Source organism: Panthera onca, chromosome B3 (genome assembly GCF_046562875.1).
Source record: "Panthera onca isolate mPanOnc1 chromosome B3, mPanOnc1 haplotype 2, whole genome shotgun sequence".
NCBI classification, from domain to species: Eukaryota; Metazoa; Chordata; class Mammalia; order Carnivora; family Felidae; genus Panthera; species Panthera onca.
The window spans coordinates 52,732,679-52,757,242 of NC_138344.1; the positions used below are offsets into that span (position 1 = coordinate 52,732,679).

The window sequence follows — 24,564 nt, forward strand, 5'->3', positions numbered from 1 at the left end:
ATTTCTCTAGGAATGCAAAATTGAATGAAGGTGGTACATTTTGTTCAGGACTTTACTGAGAATTGTTCCTAGCAATGCCAATCACAGTATTTGAGTCTACACATAGGTGCAGACATCTAACTACTCATTAGGTCTTCCACTGTAGCTGTGTACACAATTTTCCAGGTATTTAAATACTTAATATTTTACTATAAAATTGCTTTTCTTGCTCTTTGATTATAACACAGTGAGTACTTATTTATAATTTTTTTTGAAATTATGGATTTTGAAGGGGAAATTCTGTATGTAGGCAGATTACATTATTTATGGTTTTCATTTGAGCATAACAAAGGGAGAATTATAAATTATTTGTTATAAAAAGAGGCATTTGGGTCTAATGTGGCTGAGAGCCACTATTCTAAGTGAACCATTGCCTCCGAAGAAATGCTCATCTATCTGTCATGCCCAAGCCTGGCTCCAACAGGTCTCATGCTGTGAGGAGGCTAGGTAGGTCCCCAATAATTTATCTTCCATTTTGGGAAACTTCAGAAATTCACAAGTCCCAGGGCACTTGGCTGTCTCAGTCAGTGGAGCATGTGACTCTTGATGTCAGGGTTGTGAGTTCGAACCCCACCTTGGGTGTAGAGATTAGTTTAAAAAATCTTTAAAAAAATTAACAAGTCTCTAAGTAACTGGCTAATATGCCTACTCATCAGTGTCACTGAGATATTTCTTTGTTCAATCACAGGCTGGCAAGATCAAGAGGGATTTGTGTCTATTTCCTTCTAAGGACTTACAGATTCTGCCTCCTCCATGAAAGCTGCCTGGATCAAGTGTACCTTGAGAAAGCTCTCTCTCCCCTTCTCTGCTCTGCCTACACTTGCTCCACCTTAAATTCTTTTTAATGAAATCATTCCTTATCTCTTCAAATGGATTATAAATTCCTTGAGAAGAGAAATTGATGTCCCACCTCCCAAGGCGCTCATTAAGAATGTTGAATGAATGGGGGCACCTGGATGGCTCGGTTGAGTGTCCAACTTTGGCTCAGGTCATGATCTCATGGTCCATGAATTTGAGCCCCGCATAGGGCTCTGTGCTGACAGCTCAGAGCCTAGCTCAGAGCCTGGAGCCTGCTTCAGATTCTGTGTCTCCCTCTCTCTCTGCCCCTCCCACACTCATGCTCTGTCTCTGTCAAAAATAAACATTAAAAAAATTTTTAAAAATGTTGAATGAACAAATAAGTAAATGATGAATGAATAAATGAATGTGTAATTTGGGGGAGTATAAGAGATGGTGTTACCAATTTAATACCAATATCTTTGGAAATCAAATAGGGGGGACTATTTTGTGCTTTATACCCAGCCAGCTCACTAGCTGAACTCCTAGTGATGCCTTGGGCTTTAATCAGGAATTTAATTAGCCCTGGCACTTGATTCTGGAAGAAATGGAGAACAACAATGAGCACAAGTAGGAGAGAACTAGATTGTTACCAGCCTGACATATGGTGCCATGTATCATCCACTGGCTTTCATTTAGGTCTGGACTAAGTCCTAGGTAACTCTACTTCTAAATGTTAGAAGTGCTTATTTTCTTTCTAGGTTCCAGATGATTAAGACCTTTTTATTGGCTGTCTGAAACCAAAAGCATGAGGTCCTTTGGATGATTAGGGGTATATACAAAATAGTTGCCGATATAGCAGGTATAGGTAACACAGTTCAAAACACTGGGCTTGATTCCTGACATTTTCCACCAATTAGCTGTATGGCAATGCACAAGCCAGTTGATATTTCCAGGTAGAAAAGTCTCTGAATCAACACAATGCAGTAAACAACTATTTAAATTAATAACACTGTGATGTACCATGAAGCTAAAGAACCTCAAAATTTAAGGCCCTTCATTGCACTGGCCTCTTTCCAAGGCCCTGTGCCTCCTTTTATCAGATGGTATTATTACCCTAAACCTGGGTCTCCTGTTAAGGTTCCTTCCAGGTTCAAAATTCTGTTTCTGGCGAATGGCCTTGAAGAGGGGCATTTTCTACTATACGACTTACCCAGTTTTATAACTTACTGTTTTTGAATTTTCAAGGCCAATGCTGTGTCTAGGTACATTGCTCCTAGATACTTAGTACAATTTTGGACCATTCTGAAAAAGAAAAAAACTCTAAGTGAAAGTCTAGATCTGTGAGATTTACCAGTACAATGTTTAAACTTGAGCCACATTCTATGTTTTCTTGTAGCTGAGAATTCTACCAGAAAAATTCTTTTACTGTAAGGTCCATGTCATGTTCCAATTAGTTTTGCTCAGGTTCCATTTCTTGTTGTTCCAGAGTCCCAACATTTGACTTAAATATTGCAGAGGCACTTCCTTCGTTTTCCTAGAGGAGTTTTGGCCTCTTGGAAGCCATGGCTGGGAGGTGCTGGGGAAACCATGAATTGAGCTGACAGTGTTCAGTAAAACAGGTCTTACTGTGTAGCAACCTGATTTAGGCACCTACAGTAATGGAACTGGGAAATTTGGGGGGGTTCTTAGGAAGTCTCTTCATTATTTGCCAGGTAAGTATGAGGCACAAGCCCCAAGGTTTAGTGTCATACTGCTAGCCCAAGAGGAGAGAACAGAGAAGGCTGATGGTGGAGGAGATGAATATCTTCAGGCTGAAAGTCCTTACAATGAAACCTTTCTTCACAGTCTTCTGAGTCTTCACAACTTCTTGCCCTCCCAACAATAGGCACCACGGGGTATCTGTCCTCAACTGCTTTCCACAGCCACTATAAGGGCCTTGTCCTAGAACAACCTGGTTTGGGCACTCACCCCAATCAAACTGAGAGTTTATCTGGGCTCAGGAATTCTCTTAATTACTTCATTTTTCTTGTTACTGGCATTTTATTACTTTTTTTGTGGAAAGGGGATCAAGAACTCTTTTCTGTTTATTCTTCTTGATTTTCATAAAAAAATGGTTATAGCTCTACTTCTGACTTCAATTTGTGTCAAACACAAGCTGCAGCATTCTGTTATTGTTTTGTCTCTAACCCTATTTTCCCAATATGTAACCACTTTCTCTTCAGAATTATGACCCACTAGGATCCCTACTGTTGACAGTAACAACTCCAGATCAGTGTACCACTTAAATGGATTTCCTGTTAACATTTACTCTGCCTGTCTGAAATTTGCATTACTATTTATGCTTTTTTTCATTTAATTTACATCTATTTGTTAGTTGAATTTAGATTGGTGTTTGGTTTTGAACCAGCTTTGAATTTGTCTTTTTATTTTTATTTTTTTGGCTCATAATTATCTTTTAGTTTATATTATTTTCCTGTTTCTCAACCATCCATGAACTGGATTAGAACTGTGCTCTAGGGGTGCCTGAGTGGCTCAGTCTGCTGAGTGACCAACTCTTGATTTTGGCTTGGGTCATTATCTCATAATTGTGGGATCAAGCCCCACATCGGGCTCTGAGGTGAGTGTGGAGTCAGCTGGAGAGAGAGCTTGGGCTCTCTCTCTCTCAAATAAAAAACAAAAAGAACTGTGTTCTAACCCAGCTCTGATCAGTGTGTGACCTTGTCTTCCAGCATGTATTACTTGATTTGATCGTACTAGGTCTTAATAAACATGGTTTTTACTCACTTATTTCTATGTTAGCATTTTTGGACCAATTCCCAAACTTACTTGGGAATACATTGTTATCATATGAGCCTAATGGTAATTAGGAATAGCCAGAATAATTCCCAACAAGTTATGACTTTATAAATATTAATCTTTGGAAATGAGAAACGTCTACATTTAAATAAAGGAGAGTATCCACTCTGTTAGGGGCTGGTGGACTGTCCTCTCACTGAGAGGAGTATGTAAGGATAGCCCCATTTCATGTGCTGCCTGATTTTAAAATAGCACCAAGCCTATCATTGTGCTGCCTAGTCTTCAAGGGGTCTGAGAGATGCTGTGAATAGTGTCAGGAGGGACACGTTGTTGTGCAGATTTAAAAAAAAAAAAAGCACGGTCTTTAGGTCTCCTGATTTTGTCCACAACTTAGATCCTCCTCTTTCCCACCCTGCATGCCAGTCTTCTGTTGTCCTGTTGCAGAGCGTGTCAAAAACCCTGCGGTTTCAGAGATTTGGAGTGTTTTCTTTTGGGGTGGGGGGAAATCCACACAGAAAAACATTTGAAATCCCTGCGATGATTAAGAGGTGGAGAGGAGATGCAGCATGGGGAAGGCTGGAAGGGAACATGCCAGCATCTTTCTCTCCCTCACTCTTCTCCCAGGGTTTCTGAGTAGTGGAACTAAGAAGGAGATGACTTAGAGGGGTGTTCCAGACACACCTGGGAGTGGCAGGTGGAGGCATGGGAGGGCTATGCTGTGCTGTACAGTTTGCAAGCACTTTAATGTTATTTCATGAGGATAGGTCAGTGGCTCCAGAGCCATTTTATAGTCATAGAAATCGGATTTCAGGGTGGTTAAATAAATTTCCCAAGAGCACACATTTGTAAAAGAAAGGGTAGAGCCACACCAAAATCCAAAAATCTGGTGTTGGAAAGCTCCCATGCTACAAAATATCCTCTCTTGGTTCATCTTTGACACCTCAACTTCTACTTCTTTAGGAACTTGATGGATTTTTTTCTCCTATAGGACATCTGCATTTTAATTCCTTACGAAGCATTATGTCTCAGTGTGAATTAGCCAGTTGGCTCCTTCCCACCCAAAAGCAGCTTCCCAAAGAAGGACTTTTTTAGCAAGCAGGGAAGGAGAGGGCTGGAGAGAGCCAGGCATGGTATGCACTTATAGGCCACCCAAGAGCCCAGACTCTTGTGGTGGTGATGGCACAGTGGTAGGGGTGTGGAGAGAGCTCCAGAGAAGGTGGCCTAGGAGACCACTGGAAGAGAAAGCAGAAAAAGGGCAGAAGGTCAACTTCATTCTTTATACTGGGCCAGCTAAGGCCTGTCCAGAACCCTTGTGGTTCCAGCAGTCATTTGGTATAAAAGAAAATACTGAATTCCTTTGAGCCATTATTGAGGCTTGAAAGTTTGGAACCTCTGTGTTAGTAGCACTCTGGGAACAGTTCAGCCAGAAGTGGGATATGTTCCCTGCAGACCTATAATTCTAGGAACTGCATTGTTTCCTAATTGGATCACTAGTTCTGAACTCATGGTACTATAAAAGGGGCCCTTTTTAGCAGAAGAAAAACTCAGAGGTCCTACAATCAGCAACTGACACCCACAGGAGTAGGGACTTGCCCAAGGCCACACAGTACGTTCACTTCATCCAAAGTTGTTGCAATCAAGTGCACTTGAAAAACCCTAATGGGAGAGGTTGGGGAGGGAAGGCGGAAAACATTTTATCAAGCATTAGATCATGACAAGTTCTTCTCAGAAGATTCTCTATACTTCCAGAAGTTTAAAAATGTGATGACTGAAGGGGGCCTAGTGTATATTTTTAAGCATTTTGGTAGTATTACTGACATTTGAGGATTTCCACTTGGCTTTTACTGTTTGGATGGTTAACAGCAGCAGCAACAAACTCTTATATAAAACTTATTTCTAAATGCCAAAGCAGTTTCTCTAAATACAGTACACATAAAGAGAGAGGCATTTGCATAAATGCCTATTAATTTCCCTTTGTGCTACCAGATCAGGTAAGGGCCACACAGTTAAGAGAAAGCCCCTGCTTTTTCCCTGCTCATTCAGCAGCAGATCAGGGAAGAGCACTGGGCCTGGCAATCAGGTCTCCTTCCTCTGAAGAGGTCAGAGCCCTCAAAACTCACTCATGAGTCCCCCACAGTGAGGCAGGAAGGTGCTCACAGGGCTCCACTCAGTCTACTTCATGTGCAGGAAGCAGACCCTTCACGTGTGCATCCCAGCTCTGGCCCGTGGTGGCCAGAACAGAGCTACCTATTGGTCCACATTCCCATCTCTCACACAAAAGGAGGAGTTTGTTCCCTGACAGTTGCTGCTCTCAGGAATTTTATTCATCAGGGTTTTTTCTAAATAGCACTTCTCTCCATTTAGTTCATAGTGTGTTGATGGGGTTCTCTCCCTTTGGCTCCTCCATGAGGGCCTAGGCCTCCCCCTTTCCAGGATAGAGTCCAGCCTGTCTGCATACTCCTTCATGGGCCTTGAGTCCCTGTTGTTGTCCATGTGCTCTGCCTACATCTGCTTAGTTCAGTAGACGTTCATTGAGAATTGACTCTGGAATGCGTCTGCAGCACATGGCAATGGAAACATCTGCTCTCTTGACCTTGTGGAGCCTAGAGGCCAGGGAGGGAGACAGTTTTGGGGACAGGAAGGGATAGAGCTGAAAGGAACCTCAAGAGTGGGGTTGAGGAAAGAGGGGAGATGATATAGATTCCATGTCTCCCCAAACTGAGGTATTTTTAGGGTTTGTTGGGGCCACAGAGAGCTTCAAGAATTTCTAGTGTTCCCAAGTGGAGCATCTAGGAATCTCCCTCTTTCCTTATTACTCACCTGACACCTGAACACATACTGTTTTATGTTCAACTGTTGCTTACTGTGTCTCTGAGTTTCTGCCTTGGCCAGATGACACGCCTTCTCAGGACAGTGCCAGTTGAATCCCATATGCTTTCTCTGGGGCTGAGGTGGAAGCAGGTGCTCCACAGGTACTTGGCTAACACACTTGTGTTGGGGAAAGTCAAGCAGCTGGGGCTGGGAGTAGGGTTCATGGACAGTAAAGGCCTCAGGGTCTTGGCTGCCTTCCCTTGGTCTCTCCCTTTTGTGTGGCTCTGGAGGACTAATTTGCTGCCAGGTTTAAGGACAACACCTAAATGTGCTCTTTGTATGACATAGCCATGAGCAGGGATGGTGCCATGGAGTATGCTTTCTCCCAAAGAGGAAAGAGCATCAGACAGGGAGACCCAGGTGTGGACCTCAGGTCCACCATGCTTACTTACTTGACTCTCTACATCTGCAGAAGGGGAAAATGACATCTCCCAGTGTTGTGAAGATTAAAAGTCAATGTATGTGATAAATTGGCTAATGTATGAGTGTTGCTTCATGACCTGTGAGGGATTTCCCATCCATGATCTCATTTGAACCTCATGATAGAGCAAGTATTACTATAATTTGTATTTTACAGATGGAAAGCCTGAGGTTCAGAGTATGTAAATGACCTAGTAGAGATCACACAACTATTAAGAGGTAGAGCTGGGCCTGGAGCCCAGCTGGACTTTGGTCACCATCTGTTACTATGTTAAAGGACAGCTGGCATATGTACTATGTTATACAGGGTTTCAAGGTCCTTTCATGTCCACCAACTGCTTATGCTTCCTGGGGGGCCATATAATGTGTTGCCATATATGAAACATCTAGGGCATAATTTTAATGAGAATGTTGCAGTCAAGGAAGCAGTGAGCCTTTGGTAATCATGTGGATCCAACCAGTTAACTGGCCATCACTTTTGGGTGACAATAAAAGATCATAAAGATTGTATAAGAACCAATGATAAGAATGTCTACAAGGTGTAATGACAAGCTCTGGTGATAGTTTGCCCACACTACAATGCATGAGCGTGTTTGTAAGAATTGTGCCTCTGAATCTGACAAAATCTGCTTATATCTTCAGAAAACTTTGTTATGAACAAATTGAAATTACTCTTCCATATCTGATTTTAGATACTTTAAGTGGTGCATTTGAGAATAGGAACATTGATTATAGTATTTATAAGGAAATGGAAGAATGTTTTACTAATAACTATTAAAATCTGCTAGACTTAGGCTAAGCCTAATAAATCTAGTTAAAATAAGGGAAACACATTCTATCTTTGGCCTGATTAGGAAGAGGGTGTGGGATGAGAGTCTTAGGCTGAGCTTGGCAAGGAAGAGTGTTTTGCCAACAGGAAGGGAGGTTATACAAGAATGGGGTGGACCGGTGATGACCCAGGGCAAAACCTGGCAAAGTACTTAGCCTCCTGTAGTTGGGCAGAGAATACAGAGGGGACAAGGATCCATCTGTCGCGTTCAGCTCTGCAGGCCACATCTTAGGGTGTTTCCTGTGAAAGTTCCAGAAAAAAACCAGTGTGGTCAGCTTAGGGGAATATGTGGTTTATGCTGGAACACTGGACATACCACATTACTGGAAAGATGCACACTGGATGACCGGCAAAATAAAACTCAACTTTCCAAATGTTGGCAATGATAGGAGATTCAGTTCTAATGACCAGTTGTCTATTGAATAGATGCCAGTACAAATCATAACAAATTCATTCTAACCATGACAGCCACAGGAAGGACACAAAGAATTCAGTGTCCCTTATTCCATGAAACAACTCACTGGAATCTGTGAATTCTAGAACCCAGAATGGGAGGACTCTGGGATCCTTGTCACATGACCAACCAAGACAGAGAATCCTGGGAGGCCTGAGGCCACAAAGATCTTGGCATCTGTGGGTCCACCTCCCCAGGAAGTCCCTCACCCATGTGAGGGTCACATATAGGGCATGGGTGATAAGATTCCTGGATAGGACATTGACTCCCGATTGTAGGTGGGATGCGCAGAGCTGGGATCTGGCCCTGGTCAACCTATCAAACTCGGTAAGTCCTTGCTGTTTTGAGTAATAATAGGAGACTGTTGCATGCTTTGGCAGGGATTGAGAAGAAATTAGAATGTGGGGCTAAGAACACAGTTTTGGAGTTGAACAAATGTGGCTTTGTACTTCAACAGTGCCATCAACTGAGTGACTCTGGGTAGTAGTTTCATTTCTTAGAGCTTCAGTTTCTTCATCTTTGTTGTAAAATAGGAGTGGTATTATAATTTTCTTGGTAGACTACTGAAGACAGTAACTTAGATAAATATATATAGAATATCCAGCACTGTGCCTGACACATGGGTACTTACCACATAGCACAACAGCACCCTGGCCACTGTAGCCTCCTCATGGGGTTGGCTAAGCAGGGATCCAAGGAAGAATCCTCTGACTTCAAGGTGGGTCTGGATCCTGGGGCACCTGTGTGGCTCAGTCGGTTAAGCATCCATCTGTTGACATGAACTCAGGTCATGATCTCATGGTTTGTGAGTTCAAGCCCCATATTGAGCTCTGCACTGACAGTGTGGAGCCTGCTTGGGATTCTCTATCTCTGCCTCTCTCTCTCTCAAAATAAATAAATAAACTTAAAAAAAAAAGGTAGGTCTAGATCCTAAACCTCTAGCAACCCCTGAAGTTTTCTCCTAATGGTGTGGGGGTGTGAGAAGGGCAGTCTAGTTGCCTGGCTGTGTCAAAGTGTAAAACCTCTGTTCCTACCATTTTTGCCTTAGACTTGCTCAAAGACACACAGAACTATGGTATGGCACTAGGCCAAGTGTCAGAATTGCGATAGACTCTGAGGCTTACTGGCTGGGTGACCTTGAACAAGTCCTGTAATCTGCCAAGGCTTGGGTTTCTTCATCCACAAATGGAAACAAGCTTATCTTCTCTGCTTTCCCATCAGAGGGTCAAGTGCAATGTCGTCAGCCTGGCATTCAAGATCCTTCCATCATATTCTCTGGCCTCATCTCATATAAATCCTCTTCATGTTGACACAGCCCTGCCAAGTCAAACCTTTTTTAGGATCTCCTTCACACCAGAATGAGCCTTCCTGCCCAACTCTTTGTGTATCTAAATCCTATCTACCTCTACATCCCCTGCAACATCTAGCACAGGGTTTTGCATAAAATGGATGATTATTTTATCAGTTAGGGTTAGGTGACAGGTTAGGGTTACATGTGACAGGAAAATGAAAATAACAGTAGCTTAAAGAAGACAAATTATTTATCTCTTATGGCAAAGAGGTCCAGCAGAAAATACCAAGGGCTGGGATGGTGGTTCCAGGTGTCAGGGACCCAACTCCTTCTGTCTTGTTGTTCCACCATTCTTAGCATATCACCTCATGGTCCACTATGGCTATCAAATTCCAGACATCTTATTCTCATTCAGCCAACAGAAAGGAGAGGAAAAAGGCAAAGTGCATATTCTCCCCCTTTGGAGAAGCTTTACATAGATGCTACACATGACATTTCTGCTCATATCTTATCAGCTAGAACTTAGTCACATGATCATCTTAGCTGCAAGGGAAGCTGGGGAATATAGTTTTAAACTGGGCATATTGCCATGTCTGGTTTTTTTTTTAGGTTTATTTATCTATTTTGAGAGAGAGTGCAAGCAGGGGAGGGGGCAGAGAGAGGGTGAGAGAATCCCAAGCAGGCTCCATGCCATCAGAGCAGAGTCCAAAGTGGGGCTCAAACCCACGAATCATGAGATCATGACTTGAGCCAAAATCAAGAGTCAGATGCTTAACAACTGAGCCACCCATGTGTCCCTGGGCATATTTCCATTTCTAATAAAATTGGTAGGGAAGTGGGGGGGGGGTGGATATTTATATACCCATATTGTTGCCTCTGCCACAGTTATTAAAAAAATTAAAAATATGAAAACTCACTACCAAGTTTAAAGCCCCTTATAACGTATAAGATTATGATCACAAAAACACTTACCTCATTTGTAATGATATGGGTATCCTGATATTTAGATTGGAAACAGCCAAATTCTTCTTCACCTCTGGTGGGAATGTGGTGACATGTTTATTAATAGAAGGATAACTCAGAGCTGTGAATGAAGATAAATTATGAGTCCTTCTCTTTACTGCATTTTACCAATGAGGAAACCGAACTCCAGAGGCTAGGTGATTTGCCTATGGGCATGGAGTTGATGAAGGAGCCAGGACTAGAATTTGAGTTTCTAGATTCCATCAAGGCTTTTCATAGCTCCTCCCTGATGAGTGGCCCATTCAGCTTCTGAAGGCCTTGAATTCTGTGGATCTCCCTGCTCATCCAGAACCCCTGGGAGCAGATCTCGGTCACTGTGTTGTCAGCTGCATTCCTGCTAGCATGCAGTTAAAAAAGCCTTCAGTCTGGAAAAAGGGAAATACCAAGAAATAGAACATTCTATTTAAACAATGAGGGCTTTTTTCTAAAAGCAAATGATTACGTCTTTCTCTTTGCACCTAGAATACACAGGGCCCTGAATCAGGCACTGAAGGGAGATATAAAAAAGCATATAAAATGGTTATTGCCCTTGGTGTATAGATTCATTCTCCTTTCCATTCATTTATTAAAAAATGATTTGAGCATCTAGGAGAGGTACACACTGGGCCCCACACTGGGTATGCCAAAATAAACTGTGCAGATACAGTTTTTGTTCTGAAATTGCTTATAGCCTATTGGGAGACAGAGACCAGTAAACAGGCAACTATAAAATAGAATTAAAAATAAGAATGGGCAGAGGGTTGGCTCAGTCAGTGGAACATACCACTTGATGTTGGGGTTGTAAGTTTGAGCCCCACATTGGGTGTAAAGATTACTTAATAAAATCTTTAAAATAAAAAGTATGGTGATGGGGAGGAGACAAGGTACTCTGAGTAGGTCACCTAGACTTGAGTGTGTATTTGAGGGCTCAGGGGTCAAGGCTTAGTGGATGAGATAATACTGACTGGAGACCTGAAGACTGAATATGTGTAGGCAAAGCAAGTGCTGTGTGAGAGGCATGGTAGGTGGGCAGGAAGAGGATTCCAGATAGAATGTCCAGGAGAGAGTGGGTGTGTCCAGGAGTGTGAGGTGCTGAGAAGGATTTATCATGACCAGAACATGGCAGGCCTCAGTGATAATGGTGGAAGGCATTGGTAGGGGGAGCAGAATAAGAAATGTGACTGAAAAGGTGAGCAGGGACCAGTCAATGAAGGCCTTTGAAAGGTCTGTTGGAAAGTTCATATTTTATTTTGAGGCCAGCGGGATAAAGGGTTTGAGGCAGGTTTGTATTTTTTGTATTTGCAACAGTCCTCTGGCTTCAGGGTAGAGAATGAATTGGAAGGGTTGGTCCAGATGCAGGAGACTTAGGAGGCTGTTGCAGTAATGGTGGCCTGAACCAGAGAATGACCCTGAAGGGTGAAGAGAAGTTGATGGATTTAAGATAGTTTTGAGAGGTACAACCAACAGGTTTTGGTGACTAGCTGGAAGAAAGAAATGAGAAAGATGGGGGAAACAAACATTCATGAAGGAAAAATCAAAGTAACAAAGACAGATGCTAACAAAGCCATAGAATAAGAGCTATCCAAAAGGAAAATGGGGATATGACTGTGTGTTTTGAGGAAGGGATAATTGTTGTGGGCTAGAAAGATTTTGGAGGGCTTTCTGGAAGAGTTGAGATTGGCATTGGCCTTGTATATGGGTAGGATTTTGGTGAGTGGAGAGGACATTCCAGGCTGAACTATGATGTAAGTAAGATTATTGAGACAGAACAGTGTGTGATTTTTAGCAGATGGTTTGGTCATGGTTTTATTTGTTGTTGTTTTTTGTTTGTTTGTTTTTTTGGTTAGGGGGAGAGATACAGAGACCTGGTTCTCTAGGGGGATGCAACTAAAACTTGAAGGGAAGGACTGAAGAGATGAATCCCATTGCTCTCCCAGAGTGGTTTAGAGCTCTTTGTGTATCCCCAAAGCCATTTGTGTTGGAACCTCAAGAGGTCTGTGGACCACTAGATGGTCCATCATGACCAAACCCCCACAGATCCCAGTTTCCACCATAAGAAAAAAAAGTCTTCCTTTCCCCAAAGGGATTACTGTTATGTTTGTGAGTCTTCTGCAGTGACCTAGGTCCTCATGTTGAGAGCTACCATGGTAGGGTATTGTTTTCCTATCTCTAGGCCTCTCCAGAGCCCAGCCTGGCAGCTTGCATTGTAAGGCCTGTGAAACCACCAGGGAGACTGCTTTAACCCAAGGCTGTGGAAAATACAGCTGTGTAACTGGGTGTGTGGAGTAGCCCCTCTGGTCCTGGGGTGTGAACACTTGCCAGGCACCATGCCCTGCCCGAGCACCCTGCACCACACCTCTGGTTACTGACCCTAGCCTACATGCTAATGGCATCTTGGTCCCACCTTCTCTGGACCAAAACCCACTGGTGTCTTCTGCTTTGGCCCAGCCTCCAGGCTCTGACATTGGCTCTGGTCTAAGGACTGCTACAAATATTCCCAGGGAACCCTTTCTAGGGGCACTGGCCCCAGGTAAGGTGAATACTGATAACTTCTAATTGGCCAGTACTACCACTTAAGGACCCACAGTGTCCTAGTGCTGCACTGGCCTCTAGTACATCATCTCTCGCAGTCACAACCCTCTTGCAAAGCACATAGTATCCCAATTTTACCAAAGAAGAAATTGAAGGATATTAAGACTGTCCAAGCCCACCCAGTCTACCTGTCCTCTGTCCTAAATATCCTGTATGTGAGTTGGGGAACTCCAGGAGATAACTGTGGCAGATATTACATTTTATCCTCACAAGGACCTTATCAAGAGAAGTACTATTCCCCTTTTATAAATGAGATGCAGAGAGGTTAAGTACTTATCCCAGGGTCACATAGCTAGGAATTGGTAGAAGCAGGATCCAAGCCTAAGTCTGCAATCAAACCCTCCTCTCTCTACCTCTCCAGGTACCTAAAACAGGTGAGGGTTCAACCTCTTTTCCTGAATCAAGGTTTCAATGTCCACGTAGGAAAGCACAGTGATTCAGAAAAGTAATTTCAGTAAGGTCATGTACCTTAGTCCCAACACACTCTTCTGTGATCCTTTTATAGATGGGAAAACAGAAGCCCAGAGATGTGCAAGGGCTTCACACCATGCTATCACTATATTTTCTCAGTCCCTTCTGCCCATTCCATGGAACATGGACACAGCTCCAGGGATTTGAGCCCATTGCCCCAGCTTGGGTGGTACCTACCCCCCACCTCATCCTCCCCACCACCCAGTCTCCTGTTCAAAGGCCCAGACGACTCAGCTTTGATTCAGGTTGAATGAGTCATTAAGGGTAAAACAAAGAAAAGAATGCCTATTTCCTTGCTAGATGAAATAAACCCACCCACCTTTTGACATCTTTTTGTTCTGAAATGATGATGGTATGCAATGACTCAGAATTAGCATACTCAAAGAGACTTTTCTTGAAAATGAAGGGACAATGTGTGAATAAATGAGCTGAAATTGGCTCATGAAGGGAGGGAAGGATGACCTCCGGGCACATCAATGCAGAGTGGAGGCTGAATGAATGTGCAATAATGGGAGGGAATGTGCAATTCTTCAGGGGGTAGGAGAGCAGAGAAGAAGCCCATGTGAGGGCCAAGCAGCAAGCCCTTCAAGTCCCCTTAATGGTAAAATCTGAAGAAGCAACCACCAATTCCCAAGCCTACTTGACTCAACGCCAAGCACATTCACAAGCAGCTAGAAGAAGGGGAAGAAAGACATTTTCAAAAGAGCTGGTGTCTAATACCAAAGAGCCTTTCCATGCCAAGCAGCCTGGCTAGTGGCAATGAGGGACTGGGAGAGGGACAATGTGTATTGAAGCCAACTCTTAACACCGTGTTCCTCTCCAAAAGAATGAACTGAGAGGATCTAATGTACTACAGCCTGCCCTTAAAATGTGGAGTAACTGGCCTCTTGCCCAGTAGTTGCAGGTCATAGCTTGGCAATGCCCAGATCCTCTGGTTCTTGGTGGTGGGAAAAGAGGACAGAATTGGAAGCCAGAAGAGTTGGCACTTTTTCAAGCTTAGTACTAGATGGAATGGGGTAAAACTCTCAACCTCTCTCAGACTGTTTCCTCTGAGGAAACAGGAGGTGACTGCTACAACCTGCTTCAGGAGTTGGTGGTTGGGAGGAGGAAATGTGATAATGCAGGAAAGAGAACTGCTCTGTCAACTGTAAGATGCTATTCAAGTGGTTGTTATTATTGTGTTTACAGACATAGATTTAACATATTCTGACAGACCTGACATCAAACTAGGAATCTGAGGCCATGGGTGCATTCCATTCCATTCCTTAGCCTCTGAAAAAACATGAGATTAGAAATGCATTTATTGGGAGTGAAAGTTTTCAGCAGAGCTTCCTTTCCTTTGCAATGAATTCCAGGCCTCCCATGATGCTCGAAGAACTCTGCAGGAAGTTGCTGGGGAAGGCCAAACTCCATTCTGGTTGCTATAAAACTTCATTTTGGGTTCTGTTCTGGGAGCTTCTCCATTTCAGTTACCTGCACCATTACAAAGGGTGGAAAGACTCTTGACAGGAAAGTGGCTTCTTGTTTCATAGCATTAGCTTTTCATAAATAATGTTATCAGTTTGAACAGAAAAAGTCCACAGAAGAACTGATTATGGGGTAATTATTTTAGAACAGGAAGGAAATTAGAAACTCGTAGTAAAACCCTGAGATTTTCTAGATGAGGAACTGCAGCCCATGCAGGATAATTGGTTTTCCCTGGGTCTCACACTTGAATCAGTGAGCTGGGATTAATCCCTAGGAGTCCAGCTCCTATTCATGTGACCCTTCCCTGACACCAAGGTGGAAAATTCAGATGTCTTCAGGGTCTAAGAAGGAGGGTATTGGTGGGTAATGCCATAGGGAATGGTGGATGTTCAGTTCAGTTTTCTTTAAGTTTACCCTGTTTGGGGGTTGCTGAGCTGTCTGAATCTGTAAACATATCTTTCACCAAATTTGGGAAATCTTTAGCCATTATTTTTTTCAACTATTTTCTTCTATATCAATCTTTCTCTGTTCCCTTAAGAACTACAATGACATGAATGTTAGACTGTTTGATATTATTCCACAGATCCCAGAGGCTCTATTCACTATTTTTCAAACATTTTTCCCTGTGTTCTTCAGATTAGATAACTCCTATGGATCTCTCTTCCAGTCTACTGGCTCTTCCCTCTGTCATTTGCATCCTGCTATTGAGCCCATCCAGGGAATTTTTTAATTTCAGATATTGTATATCTCAGTTATAAAATTTCCATTTCAAAAAAGTTTTTATTTCTCTACTGATAACTAGTTTTTATTCATTTCAAGAGTTAAGGTAAACACCTTAACATCATAAAGAATGATTGTAACAAATTGCTTCAAAATCTTTTTTTTCTTGTAATTTCAACATTGTCTTTCATCTTTTCCCTTGAGAATTGCTCACCTTTTCCTAGTTCTTATCACATTGAGTAATTTTGGATTATATCTTAAGATATTTTATATGGGATGTTATATAACTCTGGGTCCCGTTAAAATCAGAGCAAGTTGATTTTTTGTTTTGGTTCATCATTCAAGCAAACCAGTTAAGTGAAGACTGCAAGTTCTGTCTCACCTTCTATATGCAGAGGTTCTGCTGTCAGCTCAGGTTCCAAAGCCTCTGCTGTGTGTCTGGGTATGTTCCACACACGTGTGGCTCAGAGGGAAAGTCCAGGACTTACGTCGGTTCATACATGGAATCCCTTCCTTCCACTCTTTCCTCTTCCGGATTTCCCTCACATCCATCAGCTTAACAGGGTCACCTATCATCTTTCTGGCTAGAAAGATAGAGCTCTTTCTCAGAGTTATAGCCACTAATGACATCACAAAGTTTTATTCTACTAGGCCTTTCCTCTGGATAAAGTGGCAAGAGAAAAGAGAAAAAAAACAAGGACTCCTCTCATACTCTTCATATAACAGAGGCCCTCTTCTACATTCTTCTGTCCTGAGATAACAAGATTTTCCTCTCGGGGATTTTAGGTGCCCAAGCTGCTGCCATGGTGATGACAGTTTGGTTTGGAAGCTGCATCTGGCCTTGAGACTGAACTGAGAGAGAAAATATATGAGGACAAGAACAAGAAGAATCTTTCCCACATACTCTGGCTTGCAAGGGCCCATTTTCCAGGTCATTAGTCCAGAAAGATTGGCTGTTTCATATAGTTGTTGTGGTCTATGACCACTGTGCAGTTTCATGAGTCACCTCACCCTCAGATCAAAGCCAGGAGAAAAATTCTACGAAACTCACTGTCACCATATTGTTCATGTAATGAGTTATTTCTTTCACCAATCCACCTACTTTTACTTATTTTTCAGAGTCCTCAATTAATTGCTCTGTGTGTGTGTGTGTGTGTGTGTGTATTTTGTTCACAGTGCTTAGTTGTAATCAGTTTTCCTCCTCCATTTGGTCAGACCTGAAAGTCTAGCAACACACCTGGAATCCATCTCTTTTGGTTGGTACTCCCCCCCACCCCCACCCCAGGGCTTACTGGCAGAGGGCCACTGATGGAAACTGTTAAATTTAAGAATCTTATATTCCCTGGTCTGAAGGTGTCAGGTCCCAGGAGTCAGTGGCTCCAAGTTTTCCACCTTGTTTGGGTTGATACTTGATATTGATGTTCACTCAACAAAGGTGTATGGAATGTCCCTATGTGCTATCTTTTGGGGCTACAAAAATGGTCTTCAACCTTAATGAGCTTGCAATTCAGTGAAATAATAGGAATTTGGATTAGAAATTTAGGATCCAAGCTCAAAATCTTTCTCAAGGTCTTTTGTATGCCCTCAGAACCACAACGCATCATTAGAGAGCATTTTACAGCCTGATTCTGGGGCTTTCCCTTTCTAGAAAACATCTTTGATAGTCTTTTTCTTTTGAGAGGAAACGGCAAATCACTTTTACAGAACAGTATATAAAGTGCTACTTTTAGTTTTGTGAACTCTACAAAAATGGCAAAATGACTCTGTATTATGGTCTTCTTGTCTACTAAACATAGTCTTGAGAATATAGTCTGGTTTGGGGCTCCAGAACTCAAAAGGGAAATGAAGACATTGGAGAGTATCCAGAGCAGCACTTGAAGTAGAAAAAGGATGAAATCTGATATTAAAAAAAAAAAAAAAAAGAGTGGGAGAAGCTGACGCCATTTGCCAAGGAGTTAATTCTTCATGAGGAAGATTACTTCCCCAGCCCATCTCTACTGTCTCTTCTCTTTGAAAGCACTTACCTTCTCTTTCTACATGAAAGTAATGCCAGTGGGTTGAATCTGTGAGGGGAGATAAATATCAGGAGAAAGAATAGGGGTCAGCCATTTAGCTAGCACAAGTAAATGTTATGCATCAGCAAGAGTGTTCTGTGCATCAGTTATCTTACCATCCTCATGACAGTCCAGCAAGCCTTTGTGATTAGTTTTGTGATTCCTATATGGCAGACAGGGAGACAGACTCAAAGGGTGATGTGATTTTTCTAAGGGTCCTAAAAAGGGAAACATAGACTAGAACCTAGGTATCTTGAGTTCAGGTTCTGTTTTCTTCACTCCATCAGCCTCTAAGACTTTGGGGTCTGAATGGTTTCCCTTCTCACACTACTAGAGCCACAGTGGTTTTCTATGTAACATGTGGGTCATTCTGAGGAGTTTGGGGAAGAGATACTACTACCAGTGGTGGGATCTGGAGGCTCCCAAGAGAGAAAGAAGTTCACTGGGAAGCCAGGCCCCAGGTCCTCCAGACCTGTATGTCTTTGGAGCATAATTCAAGCAAGTGCTTATCGTCCTCTCTCAAAAATAAAAAATTCAGAAATTGACCATGAGACAAAGGAAAGAAAGGTGAGGTAAGAGTGAGATCATTTTCCATGACCTCTTCTGACCAGGAAGGTGACTTGGGGATGGAGGAGGGACTGCTTTGTGGGGATTAGTAGCAGCAGAGTGGTGGAGTCATCCCTAATTCCCACTGGGCCTCAGTGCTGGCCTTGGCTGAGGAGAGCTGAGAATGTTGAGCTTGTAGGGCTCTCTCCTTCCTAAGGGGTCAGTGAAGAGCAGCTTCTCTTTGATTTCTGGTAAGGTTGGTGGAACCTGCTTGTTGCATTCCAGAACACACAGGGCTTCTCCTTGTCAGTCTCCTTATGGCTCCTGTCTATCACCATCTCATCCCCTCTTTCTAATTTAATAGCAAGGAGAAAGGAAATGAACATTGATAGAGCCCTAAGTGTTCAGCATCATGCTAAACTTTACATTCATTAGTTTCTAGCAGAGGATTTGGTACACTGTAGGTGCTCAATAGATGTTGGTGCCCCCATCTCTTCCATCTCACTAGTCTCCAAATATGAGGCAGTGAGTGCCTGCTCAGTTTTATGACCATTGAAGAATGGAGGCAAAAACAATGTCAAAATGGCAGGGGTGAAAATGAGACTAGCATTTGGGATAATCACGCTTGCTTCTCGGGGTTCTCCTCTTTTAAGGATAACTGTTTCTGTGAGGAAAGTGAGGTGACCCAGAAACTGGCAGCCTAGCAGAGGACTGAACAAAAAGATATGTAGAAGCCTAGGAAACTTAGGGCTTGAGCAGCACCCCTTGGCACCTGAAGAGCATCTTTAAAAGTTGGCTCCCACCTGTCCCAAAGCAAGCAGACTTTTACACCATTATAATACTCTGTTCCAGGTGTGACCCATTTTTAATCTCTGAAGTTCTCAACCAGTCATGAGCTAATTCTCTAAAAATGTCACTGTAAGTCCACATACAATTATATTTCTCTGCAAAGAGAAAGGAAGGTTGCCTGAGACCACTGGTCCCCACTAAACAAGCAGGGTCTTGGCCAAAATCTTTGAAAGTTTGTGACATCAATAAATTCCCTATTAAAGGATAATTCACATCCTTTAGATTTTTCTGTATATTATATTCTGAATGCCATCTTCTCCTCTCCTTTCCCCCTGCCCTGGCTGGGTCCTTATCACTTTTGCCATAAACTCCCAGTGGGCTCCCTGCCTCCAATCCAAACACAACTGACCATACATCTTCGTGAAACATTTGCTTTTGTTGGATCCAAAAAGACTTCAGTGGCTTTCTATTGCATATAGGACAAGCCTAGATTCAGTAATATTTTCCAAACATCTCCCCTACTTCCTCTGACATGAATCCTACCTTCAACCCAACTGAATTACTTATTGCTACACAAATATGCCTAGACTCTTCCAACTTTCCCAACTTTTTCCTGCCCTATGCCAGCACATTCCTCCACCCTCCCACCCCCGCTTCTCAGTCCTCACCACCAATGGGAGATCACTCCTCCTTTAAAGATGGGCTGGTCACCTGAACACAAGACAGCTCCTCTGCAATTATACCTTTGATTATCTGGACTCCTTGTGCCACATATAATCATCCTGTATTGTTAATTGCCTTTATATGTCTATAATTTGCTTCCACCTGTGGATATGACAGCACTGTGCGATATTCTTCTCACAGAAGAGGCATTTGATATTCTATTACACACTTTACAAGAGCTATAAAGATAATTTTGTCATTAAAATGTTTTATTATTTTCAGTGAACATTTAGGGCCATTGAGATGGTAGAAGAAAAGGAGATGGAAGGATTTCTTTTCTAAAGCTATTTGTCCTTCCTATGTACATTATATAACCTCTGATTATTTCCAGTGTTAAAGAAATAGTCCCTCTGGACCTTTTATAATGATTCAAACACTGAAATGATTCACCAGTTCACAAGGAACTGGTGTGACCCATTTTTAAAAAAAGAATAAAATGAGAGAAAAACCAAATATTGGCTCATTTGAGGGGAAAAATAAACTGTCTGCCCTTCTATTTTTTAAAATATTTTTAAAGAACTGAAAATGCACCACAAAATGCAAGAGTTTGCTTTTGTACTTTTGGAATCAAGTAGCGACATGAAAGTAAACAACTAAATTTCAGGGAAGAAATTTGCCAAGTCTCATGGGACAAAAATTAAGTATTTACCTTTGCATGAAACACATTTTTGATGTCTCATCGGGGTATAAACATCATCTCTGGATTCTCTACTTTCCACCCGTCTCTTGTCGGGCAGGGGAAGTCACAGAGCTGCAGCTGACATCACTCACCTGGGCATTCCTCTTGAGAAGGAAAGACTCAGGAGTTTAGTTTCGACCACGGGGATCCTTAGGAAGCAGGTAGGGCTTTTTTTTTTTTTTTGCCTGACTTTATACTTTAGCATCTCTCACTGACTGACGACCTGACCAGAATGTTTGCTCCCCAGATTCTCATAGGGCTCTAGAGCTTACCTCCTCCTCTGTCTTCAACAATTACTCCCTCTTTACCCACTGAACTAGTTTTCTCTTGCTACATAACAAATTACCACAAACTTGGTGGCTTAAAACAACATAAATTTATTATCCCATGTCGGTCTGGCATAGGTATGGGATAGCTGCTCAAGGTCTCACCAGGATGGAATCAAGGTGTTGGCCAGGGCTGGAATCTTACTTGAGGCTTAGAATTCTCTTCCAAGCTCACTGCTTGTTTAATTCACTTGCAGCTCCTAGAGGCCACATGTTGTTCCCTGCCATGTGGTTCTCTCTACAGCATGGCAGATTGCTTCTTCAAGGCCAATAGGAAAGCCTCTCTTCTGCTTGGAATCACTCTGACTTCTGGGAAGGCCTGCACCCTTTTAAAGACTTCACCTGCTTATTTCAGGCCCAGGATAATCTCCCTTTTTAATTAACTCAAAGTCAACTGATTAGGGACCTTGATTATACCTACAAAACCCCTTTTACTATATAAAGTAACATAGTCACAGGTGTGAAATTAGATCTTCACAAATCCTTTTCACTCTCATGGGGAAAGAATTCTACAGGGGGTGGAGATTATCTTAGAATTCCACCCATTACATCTACCCCCTCAGGTTCTTGGTCCATGGGGTTCAGTCTTTCACTTAACAGTTTGCCAGAATAAGTCCCAGATAAATCACTTTGTCATTCCTGAGCCCTTCTCTTGATGTGGACTCCTGGCTCTCCTCTCTGGGTCTCTATCCCCAGATCCTCTGTCAATGCCCCCTCCCCAGCGTACCTGATGAATTAGTGCAAGTGTCTCCTCCTTTGTAACTCCCCCCCCCCCCGCCTTATTTATTCTCTGTCCTCCTGTGCCAAGCAAAATTAGCTCTCTGGGCTCCCTAACACCCTGTATGAGCCTTTGTGTCAGCAGTCATCTGTTTTACTATCACCTTAGCACAGCTGCCTCTCCTCTAGGCTCATGTCTCTTTAGGGAAAGGATCTGTCATGTCCATTTCTGTCATCTCAGAGCAAAGATGCAGTAAAAGGCACATGCTAGGGGTTCAATAAAAGTTGGATGAATGAATGGAAAGCCCAACAGCAGTCCAGCAGAAAGTATGTGGGGACAAAGGGAATGTTGTCAACTGGCTCAGAGCATGGAGGTGTGAAGAGAGCAGTGGAGGGCAGTGAGTAGTACCTGGTGCTTCATGCATGAAGCTCATAGATAGTGTCCAGCTTTGGTTTTGAGACATCTTAACCATATGACTATGTTCTCCATTTATCCCTGCTAGCTAAGTTTTTCTTAGACATATGACATAGGACATGCCCTTATAGTTCTTTTCTCAGGAATTTTCCAAAACCACATTTTCCTGTAATGCACTGAAGAGTTGATACTCATGAGTGATGTCCTACATTGAAAGGAAGAGAAGCAGTCACTTGGGAATAGTAAACTGTTTTCAATTACAATCCTAAAGCTCACCTTACAGAGTTTATACTCATGTATCTTTTTAAAAAATAAATTTTAAAAACCTGAATATTATGCCGAGAATCTTCTCCTAAAAGAGACTCAGAGGCATTGCCATGTCACTGAGAATGTCATGGCTTCTGAGGATTCTCTTACAAGACTTTCTACGAGTGAGAACTCCAATCACCTTCAATGTACTTTTCTTTCTTCAAAAAAGACAAATTTAACTATGGAAGTAGTACTTGGAAAATATAAATAAAATAAGGATTCCCCATAAACTCGCCACCCCCTGAAAGCCACGAAAGCCACTGTTAACATGATTTGGTTTGGAAAAATGTAGGGAGAGAGTTTTACTCCTGGAAAGGACTACTGTCTCTCTTCTACACTTCGCTGCAAACATCAGCCTAAGAGATGCTGGGTGGAGAAGAAGCACAAGTCATGTAAAGGTGACTTTATTTGGCAAAATTTACTTCCTGGCTAGCACCTAAAGGGAGATGAACAGAGAGAAAGGGATGGTTTCCACAACACCCCCAAGACAAGGAATGCACTATGCAAATCCAGCACCAGGGAGAGCGCCAAGTGGGAACTTCAACTCAACATTTATAGAGCCATCAATGTCTCCCAACCCAGAAAAACAGCAAAAATGTTAATTTTTTTTAAATCACTAAGTAAATACAATGTCAATACTTAAACAAAGTTGCCCTTATAGCACACTTAAGGTTTCTAATGACTTCTTCCTGCCCCATCTCATATTTTTTCTCCCTGGCCTTATATTCTGGACTTTTCTGCTGCAATTGATGAGCTCAGAAGCACCAAAAACACTACCACCACTATCATCATCACCTCTCTCACCGCATCTTTTTCATTTGAACACCCCCTGCATCCTGCACCCTGCCCTTTCATTTGCACTTGCTGCTTTGCAGGATCCATGCACTCCCTGTGACCCTGGGCCCTATGTATTCACAGCCTGGGATCTTCAGGCTCCTAAGGGACATTTCCCGTTATTGACTTACCAACAAGTCGAAGTTGAATTCATCATCATGTCTCTCTTCAAATTGGCCTCTCTCTCCCCCTCTCACTGCTTCCTGCCATCTAACCAAATTCACTTGTTGGTTTCTTTTTAAAAAATTTTTAATGTTTATTTTTGAGAAAGAGAGAGGAGGAGGAGGAGAGAGAGAGAGAGAGAGGGCACCAGCATAAGCGGGGGAGGGGCAGAGAGAGGGGGGAGGACAGAGGATCTAAAGTGGGCTCTGTGCTGACAGCAACAAGCCCGATGTGGGGCTTGAACCTACAAACTGTGAGATCATGACCTGAGCAGAAGTCAGAGGCTTAACCAGCTGAGCCACCCAGGTGCCCCCACTTGTCAGTCTCTTAGGGAGGGCCCTCTCTTCAGTCATTGCCCATTCCCTATGCACTCAAGACCGCTGGTTTTCACCTCCTTATCTTTGCTCAGACTGTTTCCATCACCAAGAGGCAGAGGTTTCAAAATCTGCATTGACACTTCAGAAACTCCAACTATACTTGGTACCTCCAAGCACTCCATGTGTTTAGGGTGGGCTATGTGTCTACGTCATTTATGTTCTTATTAGTAATGACATTAATGATTACTACTTATGTAAGGGCTATTCTATGCCAGGACACACATCTTTTTTTAAAAAGGCATAGGTAGAAAGAGAACAAAAGTAGCTCAGAATACTAAGGGGCTATGATTGGAGGGGTGTCAAGAAATAGCCCCCCCAATCCCCCAAATTCCTTCCTTGCCCAGTCTGTCATGCCTAAATCCTCTAATAGGAGTACAATAATAGGAGTACATGTCATTGAGGAGTTAAAATCTTCACCCTTACCTCCTTCAGCACTCTCCCAACCCCTTCCCATCCCACCCTTCTGTTCAGTGCAAAGACTTATGGGAGCAGCAACATTCTAAGCTGTTAACAGCTAAAGCCTTCATAGAGGATTCTGTCCCACAGTGACAGTTGGCTGAAGACAGTGAAAGAGAGAGGTCCTTCAGGAATGGGTTGGGAGTGAGAATGGAAGGGGAAAGGAAAGAACCAGCTTTATAAGAGGTATATCCCAGATTTAGGCTCCACCCAGCCTACTGACAGAGTATGTTTTACTGTGTTTAGAGCCTTGCCCTTCCTGAGCCATTCCTGCATGCCTTCAAGAGAGTCCACTGACTCAGCCCTGCAGGGGACCCAGAGATGAATCAGACATGGATCCTGCACTTGAGGAGCTTACTGTCTAGTGGTAGAAAGTGAAAAGTACCATAGCAAAGACAATTCAAGGGGGCATGGGGCTTCAAAAGAGAGAAAGATACAGGCTGTA

General features: G+C 42.8%; 1 long non-coding RNA gene across 4 annotated transcripts; it reads right to left on the minus strand.

Annotated features, from left to right (window-relative positions):
* Nucleotides 1-5,901: 5,901 nt before the first annotated feature.
* On the minus strand, nucleotides 5,902-23,954 carry LOC132669117 (uncharacterized). 4 transcript variants are annotated; one of them, XR_009606009.2, is made up of 7 exons: nucleotides 23,256-23,954; nucleotides 17,903-18,004; nucleotides 17,757-17,795; nucleotides 10,453-10,868; nucleotides 9,314-9,506; nucleotides 8,821-8,958; nucleotides 5,902-7,975 (listed from the first exon to the last, which is right to left on the minus strand). It is a non-coding gene; the product is annotated as an uncharacterized LOC132669117 (long non-coding RNA). The 4 variants fall into 4 exon arrangements; XR_009606007.2 differs by lacking the exon at nucleotides 9,314-9,506 and having other exon boundaries at nucleotides 5,902-6,218; nucleotides 7,887-7,975; nucleotides 23,256-23,948; XR_009606006.2 differs by lacking the exon at nucleotides 9,314-9,506 and having other exon boundaries at nucleotides 23,256-23,949.
* Nucleotides 23,955-24,564: the final 610 nt, after the last annotated feature.